At 42.9% G+C, this 15733-nt stretch overlaps 1 protein-coding gene across 2 annotated transcripts in view; it reads left to right on the top strand.

The window, feature by feature from the left end:
- Positions 1–15733, top strand: part of MTUS2 (microtubule associated scaffold protein 2) — a 578493-nt gene continuing 562760 nt past the window's right edge. The window contains exon 1 of one of the 2 annotated variants that reach the window (XM_053920733.2): positions 1–175. The gene's annotated coding sequence lies outside the window, so the exon portion shown is untranslated. The remainder of the gene's footprint in view (positions 176–15733) is intronic. The other variant, XM_024551026.4, reaches the window with a different exon arrangement.

The raw sequence follows: 15733 nt of genomic DNA, 5'->3' as shown, positions 1-15733 counted from the left end.
AAACCGATGCGTGCCGAATGATGAAATGTTCTCTCTTGTGGGTTGCCTCATGACTCATGCAAATTCTAGCAAGTGGAATGAGTCCCGAGCAAGCGCTGAGTGCTGAAACATTTTCTTTTCGTCAGAATGCGCTGAGTACAGGTTTTGACGAGTGCTGAAGCAGACGAGTACCGAGGTATGACTGTACTTGTTTTCTATTCTTGTGAAACCATTGGGAAGGGACATTTCCTTGATTTTTGTATTCAGAATATTCAATTGCCTGTTTACCATGGTTCTAGTTATTTCTGGATAAAAATTTCCCTGTTCTCTATGAGTGTGTGTGTGTGTGCAGCTGAGTGTAGCTCTCAGTTGCCCAAGGGGAGAGGGATATCACTATTAAATGAGAATGATCCCTTATTTGCAAGTTAAAGTACATTCTGAAAAGGGTGAATGCCTATTCTTTCCTGAAGCCCGTTTATTCCATGAGGGCTGTGCAGTGTCTCTGAGGGTTGTTTCTGTGTCGTGTTTTTTCCTGGGTCTTAGCAGTGAGGTGTATTTCTGCTTCAGCCGAAGCCTTGACTTACGTTGGTATAGGAAGTGGAAAAAGATGAGGAAGTCTATCTATGAGACATAAAAACACGTAACATTTGCACAATTTAAATGCAGAGCTGGTGGATTCTGAAAGATTCTAAGTTGTGTTTTTAAATACTACTGTGTAAGCACAAGCATTTGGACAGCGACATTGATGGAATTCACCTGAAGTGAGCAGGTGTGCTTGAAGCCTTGGGGTTACTGATCTACAGAGATAGGAAATCAGTGTACTTGTTTCAAAAACATGGTTTTTATATGTATATGTGTATACATATTCAGAAAATACTTATTGAGTGACTGTTATATATTGGGTACTATGCAGATGTTATAGATACAAAGGTAAATATGATATGATCCTTGGCCTCCAGGAGCTTAGAGTTGAGGAGGAGGTCTAGATAAGTGAACAAGCAGTTATGGTGCAGGTGAAAAGGGCTGTGACCAGGGGCCTGAAGCATATACGATTCTGAAGGCCCTTTTTAAAAAAAATTAAATTTTATTTTATTTTTAAAAAGATTTTATTTATTTACTTTTAGACAGAGGGGAAGGGAGGGAGAGAGGGAAAGAGACATCAATGTGTGGTTGCCTCTTGCATGCCCCCTTCTGGTGACCTGGCCCACAACCCAGGCATGTGCCCTGACTGGGAATCGAAGCAGCAACCCTTTGGTTCACAGGCCAGCGCTCATTCCACTGAGCCACACCAGCCAGGACTTTTTAAAGTTAAATTTTATTGATTATGCTATTACAGTTCTCCCAATTTTTCCCCCTTTGCCACCCTTCACCCAGCACCTCCCACTTCCTCAGACATCCCCACACCATTGTTCATGTCCATGGGCCATGTGTATAAGTTCTTTGGCTACTCCATTTCCTCTACTGTACTTTACATCCCCATGGCTATTCTGTAACTACCTATTTATACTTCTTAATCCCCTCACCTCTTCACCCATTCCTCTACAGCCCCCTCCCATCTGGCAACCATAAAAACACTCTGTATCCACAATTCTGTCTCTGTTCTTTTTGTTTTCTTAGTTTGTTTTTTAGATTCAATTATGGATAGATATGTATTTAAGCTATTTTATTGTTCATGGGTTTGATCTTATTCTTTTTCTTAAGTAAGTCCCTTTAATGTTTCATATAATAATGTTTTGGTGATGATGAACTCCTTCAGTTTTTTCTTATCTGGGGAGCTCTTTATCTGCCCTTTGATTCTAAATGATAGCTTTGCTGGGTAGAGCAATCTTGGATGTAGGACCCTGCTTTTCATGACTTTGGGTATTTCTTGCCAATTCCTTGTAGCTTGCAAAATTTCTTTTGAGAAATCAGCTGACAGTCTTATGGGAACTCCTTTGTAGGTAACTAACTTCTTTTCTCTTGCTGGTTTTAAGATTCTCCCTTTATCTTTAACCTTTGGCAGTTTAATTATGATGTGTCTTTGAGTGGACCTCTTTGCATCCATCTTGTTTGGGACTCTCCATGCTTCCTGGACTGCATGTCCATTTCCTTCACCAAATTAAGGAAATTTTCTTTCATTATTTTTTCAAATAGATTTCTAATTCCTTGCTCTTTCTCTTCTCCTTCTGGAACCCCTACAATGTGAATGTTGGTATGCTTGAAGTTGTCCCAGAGGCTGCTTACACTATCCTCATTTTTTGGATTCTTTTTCCTTCTTGTTCTGCATGGTTGTTCTTTGCTTCTTTATGTTCCCAGTCATATGATTCTCAGCTTCATCCACTCTACTGTTGTTTCCCTATGAATTGTTCTTTATTTCAATGAATGAATCCTTCATTTCTGACTGGATCTTTTGTATGCTATTGAGGTTTTACGTTCCTTGAGAATCTTTATAAGCAGTGTTTTGAACTCTGCATTGGTAGATTGCTTATCTCCATTTTGTTTAGTTCTTTTTCTGGAGATTTGATTCGTGCTTTCATTTAAGCCATGTTTCTTTGTCTCCTCATTTTGGCAGCCTCCTTGTGTTTGTTTCTATGTATTAGGTAGAACTGCTATGGCTCCCTGTCTTGGTAGTGTGGGCTAATGTAGTAGAGGTCCTGTAGGGTCCAGTGGCACAGCTTCCCCTACCACCCAAGCTGGGTACTTGAGCTGTGCCCTCCATGTGGCTGAGTATACCTCCTCTTGTAGTTGAGCCTTGATTGCTCGTGGTCGGTCAATGGGAGGTATTTACCCAGGCCAGTCAGCTGCAAGGACTGACTGTGGCCACTGACCACCAATCTCCACCCTCCATGGAGGATCAGCTTTTCAGGGGCAGGGTGGTGGTACTCTACTGTGGTCTGTAGCTGTCCACTGGGTGCACTGGTCCTGGGGTTTCTTGGGTGGTGTAGGCCAACATCAGCCCCCACCTGTGTTCTACTTGGGGCCACTCTTCCTGAGCTACAAAGCCATCTTCTACTTGTGCTGGGCTTGGAGATTCTCATCAAAGCCAAGCTGTCCATCTAGGCTGACTGCTGATAGTGCTTGGCCTGGGGCCAATTAGCAAGAGGTGTGGGGGTTGGGGGCTCACTGAGGCTGGCTGTTGCTTGTGTGATAAAATTTAGGAAGTTGTGAAGCATGAGCCAAGACCAACCATTCATATGGAAAAGTCATAGTTAACACCTTGGATGGGCCTGTAAATTGGGTGGGATGGAGTCTCAGGGGATCTCCAGGGTGGGGCAAACAGTGTTAGCCAGGTTGGTGGAGTCTAAGATATGGTACTGGCCTACTGGCTCAATGACTCTGTGGGGGTATGGCCCAGAAAAGTGACAATGGCCTCTGCCCGCCTTTCTGTCTGGGAGAAAGCTGTCCCCCAGCTCCTGTCTTGGTGCCAGACACTTCAGTTCCTCCCTCTATGCCACTCGTGCCTTTCAAGCTGCTACCCTGGTGATGGAGCTCAGAGGAAGTGAGTCTGAGTAAGTTCCAGTGTTGGTTCTTTAAGAGAAACTGCTTGGAACTCAAGAAGTTTCTTCCATTGACTCCATCCCCACTGGTTTTTGTAGCCAGAAGTTATGGGAACTTCTCTTCCTGGCATTGTCCTGGGCTGGGAGCCCTGGTGTGGGGCTGGGACTCCTTGTTCCCGAGATATCCCTCCTGAATTTTTATCCACCACACATGGATGTGGGACCAGCCTGTTCTGAGTCTCTGAACCTCTTACCAGTCTGGAAGGATATGATTTCTTTAATTCTGTAGTTGTCAGATTTCCATTCAACTCAATTTCTGATGGTTCTGAGTGATGGTTGTTTTATATTTTAGTTGTAAATTTGATGTGGTTGTGTGAAGAGGTGAGCTGTGTTTACCTATGCTTCCATTTTGACTGGAAGTCCTCCTGTAGTTCTACTTAAAAACTGTACAAAATTACAATAAGAATTAGGTAGAGAAATAGATGTTTATTTAGAAGGGGCTTGTGTAGGTGAGGAACCCTGAAGTTTTAGCTCTCACCCCAGGCTATTGGGCAGTATCCAGAGTGGTGGGAAGCCCCTGAGAGGAACCATCTTTGAGCCTTGGGAACCCCTTCCCAGAGGAGGCTGCCCTGTGGGTGTATGCCATTTCTGCTCCTGCTCCCCTAAGTGTGTGCTCCATACAGCACCCAGAATGAGCATTTGAAACCTGATTCAGATAACATTAATCCCCTTCACAGTTTTCTACTTGCTTTTTATCACATTCAGAATAAAACCCACACCCCTTTTCTTATGCCTTCTTGCACCTAGTGCGCCAGCCACTGGCATCGCTGTTGTTGGAGTGCATCAGTCATCTTCCCGTCTCAGGTTTGCTCACACCACCCCCTCTGCTGGCAGGATGCCTTCCCCACAGATAATGGAGCACATGGCTTGCTCCTCTGCTGCCTTCCTGTGTGCTCCAGGGTGGCCTCACAAGGGCTTTGCCTGACTACGCCAGGCAAAGAGAGCATTCTCTCTGCTTTCTTTATCTCAATTTCTTTTCTTCAGAGCATCATAACTACGTTACATACTCATTTGTTTGTCTCCCCAACTGGAATGTCAGCTCTGGGAGGATGCCTTGTTCTCTGCATGCAGGAGACCCTCATTTAATATTTGTGAGATGGAAGAGTGAATGGAGGTAATGGAGAAACGTGTTTTGGGGACAGTACCAGTTGGGAGGTTTGTTTTCAGTGGCTCATACAAAGGAAACTTAACACTTTTCTAGGGCCCTAAATATTTTGAAAGGCTAAAAATATATCCGTTTCTGAGCAACATAAATATACAGAATATCCAAATTCTCTGGAAAAAATTTCCCTGCCACATGCCTATGGACAGACAGCATCAGATAACCTGAAGTTGAGGTCTGTCCAGAAAGTATCCAGCCATGCAATGTGGCTGGATAGAGACATTTAATGAAGAAGATAATAAGATACAAGAAATATTGCACATAGGACAATGATGCCTCAGTCCCCTTCAACATAGGCACCTTGGGACCTCACACAGTTCTCCCAAACACCATCACTTGCCCCATAATATTTTCCTGAGTCTCACTGATGGTCTGAAATCTCTTCCCTTTCAAAGGTGATTTTAGTTTTGGGAAAAGCCAGGAACCACAGGGTGCCAAATCTGGGTTGTAAGAGGGCTGAGTCACTTGGGTGATTTGATGTTTCAGCAAAAACTCTGTACAAGATGTGATGCGTGAGTGGGTGCATTGCCGTGATGAAGCTGCCAATGTCCACTTGCCCATAGCTGCGGTCGTTTTTGTCGTATTGCATCTCTCAACCAATGAAGAACATTGAGGTAGTACTCCTTATTAATTGTTTGGCCTGGAGGGGTGTGCTTGTGATGGACAACACCTTCCCAATCTTGATCTTGCTGCGACTTTGTCAAACCTCCTTCAGGCATGGAGAACCAGGAGACTTCCAGAAGGCTGGGCCTTTGTTTCCGGATCATAGCCATAGACTCATGATCCATCTCTGGTTACGACCCTCTTGAAGAAGTCTGGCTCATTGGTAGTAGTTTGAGTCAAGTCATGAGCAACCACAGCATGATGTTCCTTCTGCTCTGGTAGCAGAAGCTGTGGAATGAACATTGCCATGATACATTCCATGCCAAGGCTCTGCGTCGAAATGTTGGACACAGTAGATTTTGGAATCCCCGGATCAGCTTCTAGTTTTTGCACTGTCAGTTGCCGATCTTTGTTGATTGCAGCCGGTACATATTCAACATTCTCAGGTGTTCTGCTTGTTGTAAGCCTTCCAGAACATGGATCACTTTCAACAGATTCTCGACCATCTTCGAAATGTTTGTACCACACTTTTATTTGCACACCACTCATTGCATCATCCCTGAAAGCCTTCTGAATCATCTGAATAGTTTTTGCAGAGGAATAGTTCTTGTGTTCAAGTTTAACACAAAATTTGAAGCAGATTCATTGCTCTACTTGCTCAGTCATTTTGAATGTGATGGCCACACAGTACACATGCTCACTCAGTGGTGTCTACCACCCCCATTGACTAGTACAGTGACTAGTACATTGTTCACACATGTGCATTCCAGTCCACTCTCCTTGGCTGCCAGGTTACATCAATGTCACACAATCTGTTCTTGTTATATTAACAATGGCTGGACTTTTGCCGGACAGACCTCGTATGTCTAATTTGTATTGTCATTAACACCCATATTAAATGTTTTGTTGTTTCAAATTCTTCATTTGGACTTGGTTGGAAGACATCTTAAGTTTGAGAAGTAGGAATAGAGAAAAGTTCAAAGTGTGTGGTAAGGGAGTATAAATTTAGAGGTTAAAGATGTCATCTACATTTTTTTCTTCTGTTAATTGTGCATGTGTTAAACTATTTGAAAATGTATTTGATCATGGAAGCAGAATATTGAATGTTAAAGTGACTTCTTAAGAATATATTTTGTTCTTGCAGCCTTGTCTCTGGGATGTGTTTTCCAAAGTAGGTGTGTGGGGAGGGAGGCTCATTTAATTCCTCTAGGATGCAGGATGAGACAGAAACTAAAACTTTATTATATTTTGTTATAAGGACATGAGCAGCCTCACTTGGTCTCCTGACATTCTGACCTGAGGTGTCCTGAGGAAGTAGTAGGAGGTCCTGTCTGGATGGGAAAGAGTGACACCTGCACACCTCTGTCCCTTTTGCAGGATGTGTGTGCAGGGTTAAGTCAATGTATGAATTACATGATCTAGTTTTAACTAAATTAACATCCACAGACTAGATATATGGTTTAAAAACCAGAAAGTGATCATCATAATAATGAGTGAAAGTACAAATGATCATCATGAAAATGGCAGCTTTGATATTATTCCTGCTACTCATTATATGAGAACTTCTTTAGCCAAGTAAAAGCAATGATAACTGATACCTGTTGGACAAGAAGGTGGCCAAAAATTCAAAATCATCAAGAAGATTATTTGAAATGAGGATTCGTAGCTGTTATTGCAACAATGTACCTTGTGCTAACTGGATAGTGTGTTTTCTATTAGTTACTGGTCAGAATACAGAGGTATACAATTTATAAAAAAGCAAGTGTACATGTGTCAGGGGATGCATACTCAAAGTGTCTTACTGTTAAGGAGTGTACACTCAAGGAAGTTTAATGCCCACTGTTTGAAGGTCTTGCTATTAAAAGTGTGGTCCCCAAATGTGGTAACGTGTTAGAAATGCAGAATTTCAGTCTCCCACATTAGACCTCCAGGATCAGAATCTGCCTCCCAACAAGATTCCTAGTGATTTGTAGGCACATTACAGTTTGGAAAATGCTGCTTTGGGACATATTGGATAACATACCCCTTCTGTGCTTTTAAAATAAGGGAGTGATTCCACACACAAGAAATTGTGGAATTAAATGAGCCTTTATTATTATTTATTGTTGTTCAAGTACAGTTGTCTTCATTTTTCCCCTACCACTCCCTTCACCCCAGCCATCCCTGCCTTCCACCCTCGATCTTACCCACCTTTGGTTTTGTCCATGTGTCCTTTATAGATGTTCCTGAAAACCCTCCTCTGTCTACCCCCACCCCCATTATCCCTTCCCACCTCCCCTCTGGTTACTGTCAGTTTGTTCTTTTTTTTTAAATTTTTATTGTTATTCAATTACAGTTGTATGCCTTTTCTTCCCATCCTTCCACCCCACCCCAGCTGAACCCACCTCCCTCCCCCACCTCCACCCACCCCCTTGATTTTGTCCATGTGTCCTTTATAGTAGTTCCTGTAATCCCCTCTTCCCACTGTCCCCATCCCACTCCCCCCTGGCTATTGTTAGATTGTTCTTAACTTCAATGTCTCTGGTTATATTTTGCTTCCTTGTTTGTTTTGTTGATTAGGTTCCACTTCTGGTGAGATCATATGGTATTTGTCTTTTACTGCCTGGCTTAGTTCACTCAGCATAATGCTCTCCAGTTCCAACCATGCTGTTGCAAAGGGTAGGAGCTCCTTCTTTCTTTTTACTGCGTAGTATTCCATCATGTAAATGTATCATAGTTTTTTGATCCACTCACTTACTGAAGGCCACTTAAGTTGCTTCCAGCACTTGGCTATTGTGAATTGTGCTGCTATGAACATTGGGGTGCATAGGTTCTTTTGAATTGGTGTTTCAGGGTTCTTAGGGTTTAATCCCAGCAGTGGATTGAGGTTTAATTGACATACAGCATCATCTTAGTTTTGGGCACACAACATAATGATTTGATAGTTATATATATTGTGAAATGGTCACCCCAGTACATCTCCGGTACACTGGTCAGCACACATTTACAGATTTTTTTTTCTTGTGATAAGAACTTTTAAGATCTAGTTTCTTAGCAATTTTCAAATATACAATATAGTATCACTAACTGTAGTCACCATACTGTACATTTCATCACTGGGACTTATGTATTTTATAACTGGAATTTTGTACTTTTGACCCCCTTCACCAAATTTGCTCATCTCCCCACCCCACATCTGGCAACTCTTCCCTTTATTGTGAGTTTGGTATTTTTTTTGTTCCACGTATAAGTAAGATCAAAATGGTATTTGTATTTCTCTATCTGACTTATTTCACTTAGCATAATGCACTCAATACTCATCCACGTTATAGCAAATGGCAAGATTTCCTTCTTTTTTTATGGCTGAATAGCATTCCTTTGTGTGTATGTATCACATCTTTATCCATTCATCCATCAAAAGACAGGTTGCTTTCATTCAAGTGCAGATACAGTAGTCCCAATTATCTGTGGCTTCGCTTTCCATGGTTTCAGTTACCTAAGGTCAACCATGGTCCAAAAATATTAAATGGAAAATTTCAGAAGTAAACAATTCATAACTTTAAATTGCAAGCTGTTCTGAGTAACATGATGAACTCTTGCTTGGTTCTGTTCCATCCCACGCAGGACACAAATCATCCCTTCTTCTAGGTCTCCACACCGTAGATGTTCCCACCTGTTAGTCACTTGGAAGTTGTCTGGGTTACCAGATCAACTGTTGGGTTATCACAGTGCTTGTGTTCAATTAACCCTTATTTTACTTAATAATTACCCCAAAGTGCAAAAGTAGTGATGCTGGCAATTCAGATATACCACAGAGAAGTTGTCAAGCACTTCCTTTAAGTGAAAAGGTGTGTGTGTATAGGAAAAACATTACATACAGAGGGTTCAGTACCATTTCCATTTTGGGGCATCTATTGGGGTCTTGGAACATCTCCCGTGTGAAGAAGGAGGAGATACTGTATCTTTATGAGAGAAGGATTTTATTTGCTTTGGACAAATACCCAGAATTGGAATTGCTGGATCACATGGTAGTTATATTTTTTAATTTTTGAGGAACCTGCACACTGTTTTCCACAGTGGCCACACCACTTACAGTCCCACCAACAGTGCACGAGGGTTTCCTTTTCTCCACATCCTCGCCAGCACTTGCTATTTCTTGTTTTTATGATGATAGCTGTGCTAACAGGTGTGAGCTGATATCTCATTGTGGTTTGACTTGGATTTCTCTGATAATTAGTGATGTTGAGCCCCACAAGTCTTGTTTCGAATCTTGTTCTGTCACTTACCAACTTGACCTAGGCAGCACACTGACCCTCCAAGAACTTGTTTCCACATCGGTGAAACAGAGGTGACAACATTTGCCTCCCAGGTGTTTTTAGGGTGCCACGTATATAAAGTATGAAGAGGGGGAGCCCAGTAACAGTTGGTTTAGTCCCTCCACCCTTCCCCTCCCATGTCAGTCTGTAAACTCATGGAGGGGGTAGCTTATCTATATCTCCCCGCACAGAGGTCTTAAACTTTTTGCTTATGTAACTCCTAAAAGAATTTTGAAAAATCATATATGCCCTCACATTTTCTTAAAAGTTAACATCGAAGTTTCATCGTAGTTTAAAAAGTTGCAAAGTGATCCCTAGGTTATTGTAAATATTGATATTTTAAAATAAAACTTGTTACATCACTCTTCATTTGGCCAATGGAATAAAAATCTCAGGTGATTTGATAGCCTCTCACTGGGGGGTTGGTGAGTGGGAGGAGCCAGAGTTCACCCCTATTCCCTTTGGACTTTGTTGGCATCTCAGGCAACAGCTGAACTCTATGGTGGGTTCACCTCTCACTGGATGGGCTCATGGTGGTTCTGGCTTCCTTCTGGGGATGCTGGTCCTGTGGTCCAGGCACAGTGCCTCTTCCTTTGTGCCTCAGTGCAGGGTGGATGGTGGCTTCCAGCAGTTTGCTCTTGTCTGTCCTGCTTCATGGTTCCCAGTCAGTTTCTCAGCTTTTCTTTCATGTGTGTGATCAGTTCCCTTCACTCCTTCCCTCTGTGGCAAATATTTAACATGGATTGTGTTTTCCAGGTGAGATTCTGACTGACATTCAGTTTTTATTGAAATGCCAATATTTGTAATTTTCCCATTGTCACTGGAAGCTTTTAAAGCCTGAACCAGTGCGCCATAGAAAGACTCAGGATGTGTGAGGGCCATGGTTTCCTTTAAAGGATGGAAGAAGCACAGATATGAGGAAGGAAGACATTGCTAGGCAGAACAATTTGGGGAAAAGTTCAAATTAGAGATAAGGATGTATAAACTGATTTCTTTAAAGTGAGTACCTTACACAGACATCTTTGTGTGCCCAAGTTTGAAGATTGCTGCCTTGAAAAGTCACGTAAGCACATTGCATGAAGCTGGCTCATGAAACTTGTAAGTGCATGACTGTCTTTGTACCCAAATCCCTGGTGTCCAGGGAATCTGCTACAGCTGCTAGAAGGGGCTCAAACTCAGGCCAGGTAAGGGAATGCATGCTGGGTCTGTACCTGCTGGGGCTGGGGCTCATGGCTGGCTGGACAGGGCATCTCCAAAGGCAGGCACCTGGCTGAGCCCCAGGAGGAGCAGGCAGTGCGTAGGAGGTGCAGGAGTATCAGCCGTCAGCTGGGCATGGGCTGCTGTTCTTGCTCTGCCAGCAGCCGCAGTAGCGGCAGCAGTGCTGATGTTTGCACTTGTGTGTGCATCTGCTGCTGGTTTGGAATTCTGCCACTCATCTGGGGAAATCTCTTTGACAAATTTGTTTACAGAATATCAACTTGTGCATTTATTGGCTAGCCAACTAAACTGAAAATAGGCTGAGAACTTATACGAGGATGACTTTCATTAGTCATAGAACAGAATTCTTCCCCAAAAGAGGACTATATAGCATCTTTGTCTGCTTTTTGCTGTGATTTTAAGTTGCAAATATATCCTCAACTTTAATTCGTGTTCAAGTGGAATGACAGTAGAGTTTAAAATACCATTCCTCCAAACCCCAAACCCAAATGGGCACTTATGTAGAGAGAGATCCTGTCATTTACAGAATGCCCACTCTGCTGGGATGAGTATTGTGCTGAGTGCTCATGTTTGCAAATATATGAACTTCTCAGGTGCATATTGTTATTCAGCCCATTTTGTTAATTGGGCTGAATGGAACCAGGCATCTGACTCCAGAACACAACTGCTTAGCCACTCAATCAAAACCAGCGAGCCGTGGAGTGCACTCGCCACTAACTCTCTAAGGTGTTGATGTTTCTTAAGAAGCCTGGCTTACCTGGGAGGGGAGGACTTTGGTGTTGACTGTGTTGAGGCAAGGTTAAATTTAATTTATAGCAATGAATGCTGTTTCACAGAGCACCCCTGGGTGTGGAACTGGAGGTTTCTCTCAGGGAGGGTTGTGCCAACTGAGCATATTTGGGAAGATAATAACTCTGAAAGATTGAGGCAAGCCTTCTTAAACTTGGAAAATGGAACTTTCAGCTAATAATTCTTTTTAAAAAAGATTTTTAAAATTTATTTTTAGAGAGAGGGGAAGGGGAGGAGAGAGAGGGAGAGAGAGGGAGAGAGAAACATCAATGTGAGAGAGAAACATCGATTGGTTGTCTCTCATACATGCCCTGACTGGGGACCAAATCTGCAACCCAGGCAGGTGCCCTGGGAATCGAACTGGTGACCTTTCACTCTGTGGGACAACGCCCAACAAACTGAGCCATACTGGTCAGGGCCCAACTAATAATTCTTTAAAAAATATTTAAAGGTTAAAATTATACAGTCTGTGAGGTTTCTGAGAGGATTAAAGATCAGAGATCAGTTTTTAGGAAGATGTCACATGGGAAATGGAGGAGCCACACAGACAAGAACAAAATTGGCTCCTGAAAGAGGAGGTGAAGATATCAAACTCATGGAGTGGGGTAACCAGGATGCAAGCCAGCTTTAAACTAATGCCAGGGGACAGGCTACCTTTTGGGAAAAAGGGGACATAGTAATTGTTTGGAAAGACCAACTACAGAACTGCTCTTTTCAAGTCTTTTAATAAATGAAGAACAAATGAAAATACATTAGATGGACCACATCTCCTTTATCCAAGTGTTTGTTGATGGACACTTAGATTGTTTCCATATCTTGGCTGTTGTAAAGAGGGTATTATGGTAAGTGAAATAAGTTAGACAGAGAAAGACAAATATCATTGACAGAGGGGAGAGGGCTGAGGGGGTTGGTAAAAAGATGAGGGGATTAAAAAGTACATATTGGTAGTTACAAAATAATCATGGAGATAGAAAGTACAGCACAGGGAATATAGTCAATAATATTGTAATAACTATGTGTGCTGCTGGGCGGGTACTGGACTTATCTAGGGGATCACTTTGTAAATTATGTATATGTCTAATCGTGTGTGTGTGTATATACATATACACATATACATATACACACACACACATATATATATATATATATATATATATATATATATATATATATATATCTTCTCACCTGAGGACATGCTTATCGACTTTTGGAGAGAGGGGAAGGAGGGAGAGAAGCATCAAGATGAGAGAGAAACATTGACCAGTTGCTTGTCATATGTGCCCCGGATGGGGGCCAAACCCACAACCTGAGCATGTGCCCTGACCAGGAATGGAACCCACGACCAATAGAGTATCATTTCCGTTTGCAGGATGGCACTCCAACCAATTGAGCTCCCCCAGCCAGGGCCAACCATATATATAATATATTAAACTAATATAATATTGAATGTCAACTATGATTGAAAATTAAACAAAAATTAAAAATAAAATGCGTTAGCCCTGGCTGGTGTAGCTCAGTGGATTGAGCGCAGGCCTGTGAACCAAAGGGTCGCTGGTTGGATTCCCAGTCAGGGCACATGCCTGGGTTGCGGGCCAGGTTCCCAGTTGGGGGAGTGCGAGAGGCAGCCACACATTGATGTTTCTCTCCCTCTCTTTCTCCTTCCCTTCCCCTCTCTCTAAAAAGAAATAGATAAAATCTTTAATAAAATAAAATAAAATGCATTAGATACAGCTATTTGAAAGCATTGAGCAAAGGACTTGTTAGCAGTGTTGATGAAGAATGTGTGAATACGTATTTAGGGAATGAGAATATAAAGAAATCAAGGTTACAGGAGGTGCCTACTCCATTTCAGGTTTGCTCCAGCGCTGTGCACCTTATAGTGTCACTCTGGTATTTTCAGTGTTGGTAGTCATCATCCACCCATCCTTTCCATAAGTCCCTTTGAGGGCAGGATAGGTGTGGCAAGTCCATACAGAGGGTTCACTCTGCTGGACGAGGAGGTGGGAAAGCTAGAGTTGAAGCTGGATCTTCAGATTCCATCTCTAATGCTCATTTCCCAAACTGAGCTCTGTTCAGGTGAGGGAGGTGGTGGGAAAGGTGGAAGAAGGAAAAGACAGCCACATGTCATGGGGAGTAATCAGGAAGAAAAGGGCTCTAAACTTATATCAAGAGATAGCAAGTACAAGGGACCAGGATGCCTTTTAGAGAAGAGGAGAAGATAATGATATGTGATTTTTAAAAAGGTGTCTTTTATAGAGCCTTCCTCAGGCCCAGGTGCCTCCACCTTATAGAAGGAGAAGCTGAGGCCCACTGGTGCTGGCCCCACTGATGGACTTTACCCTGCATTGCGCTGATTTGGCTGTTAGTGCTGCAAGAGTTGGGCTTGGCCTGTGAGGACTGAGCCCTGCCGGTGGCATTGTCCCCGGTTAGGTGTCTGCAGACAGTCCCCATGATTGTCTGGTATGACTGGATTCTTCAGAGACATAATGCACAGAAGGACTTCAGGGACTGCTTGGGGACTCATCCCTCCAGTATAATCCTTCCTCTGGAAAAACCACGTTTATGGTCCAGTTGTAAGCCAGACATATCGGAGTGATGCTTTGCTTTCTAGGACTTGGAATTCTTTTGAACATGCTGGCTTCCTAAGGCCCCATGCGTGTGGGAGATTGCCAGGTTTCTGAACTATCAAAATTAAGGTTTTTTATGAGTTAGTGGGTCTCAATGTAATGTCAGTACAAGTAGCTACTATTAAACCTAACTACTGAGGTAAACCTCTATTTTCATAAAACGTAGTGAATATTTTTTTAGATTTTATTTATCTACTTTTAGAGAGATGGGAAGGGAGAGAGAAAGAGAGAATCATCAATGTGTGGTGGTCTCTCGAGCGGCCCCCTGCTGGGGACCTGGCCCACAACCCAGGCATGTGCCCTGACTGGGAATTGAGCTGGAGACTTTGGAGTTCGCAGGTCGGCACTCAATCCACTGAGCCACACCAGCCAGGACTAAAACGTAATGAATTTTTAAAGGCATGGGGTAAATCGTTCTGAAATTCAGCAGTCCCCACGCTTTTTGGAACCACGGACCCGTGGAAGATGAAGGGTGAGGGTGAGATGCGGGGTAGGGGGTGGTTCAGGGGGCACAGCCCAGGTGAACTTTGTTTGTGGTCTGGTTCCTAAGAGGCCTGGGGACCCGTACAGGTCCGTGCCTGGGGTTGGGGACACCTGCCATAGTTGACGTTAAGAAACACTGTTTAATTAATGAGGTTCATGGCAAAACACGGTATAGAGAAAAGATGTAGCGTGGAAAATATGTATGTTGCTTCTAGAAAAACGCTGTGCGATGATCAGGATCCAAGGAAACCACCTGCTGGTCCCATGGGTGGAGGGGCGCGAGCCTTTCCGGGAACATGTTCCGCCCAGAGCTCCAGAAGGACTGGGTTTTATTTCAGAATTAATCTTGCTGATCGGTAGACTTCTGTCTACTTTTGTTGCCGAACCTTGAGCCTGGGAGGCGGAGTTAGCGGAGGGATTTACATTGCATTCAGTTGTGATCAGCTGGACCAAACGGCAGAGATCTTTGACAGGGGGATTCTGAGCCTCCCTCACTGCTCTTTGATGTGGTGCTCTGCCACCTGTAAGGAAAGCTTCCCTTTGGACAGACAGCTGACCCTTGCACAACACTGCTGGGAACTGCACAGGCCCACTTACACGTGGGCTTTTGTTCAATAAATGCTCTAAAAGTATTTTCTCTTTCTTATGATTTCCTTAGTAACATTTTCTTTTCTCTGTCCCTCTTTATTGTAAGAATACAGTATATGATACAAGTGGCATACAAAAATATGTGTGAATCAACTGTTTAAGTTTTTGGTAAGGCTTCTGGTCAACAGTAGGCTATTAGCAGTTAAGTTTTTGGGGAGTCAGAAGTTATATGCCGATTTTCTACTGTTCGAGGGAGAGGGGCGGGGTAAGGGTCAGCACCCCTAACCCCCATGTTGTTCAAGGGTCAACTGTATAATCAAAATATTTCTAGATTTTATTAAAGGTCTTTCTACCTTGTACAAACATACTCTTGTTCTTCTTTCCAGGTAACTCTTCATTTTCTGTGAAAACAAGCAAATACCTCATTTGTTAGAGGAGAAATGAGGCAGCATT

The sequence above is a fragment of the Desmodus rotundus genome, chromosome 3 (assembly GCF_022682495.2).
Source record: "Desmodus rotundus isolate HL8 chromosome 3, HLdesRot8A.1, whole genome shotgun sequence".
NCBI classification, from domain to species: domain Eukaryota; kingdom Metazoa; phylum Chordata; class Mammalia; order Chiroptera; family Phyllostomidae; genus Desmodus; species Desmodus rotundus.
Note: the sequence above shows the minus strand (reverse complement) of the source record. Positions and strands in the feature narration are given on the sequence as shown.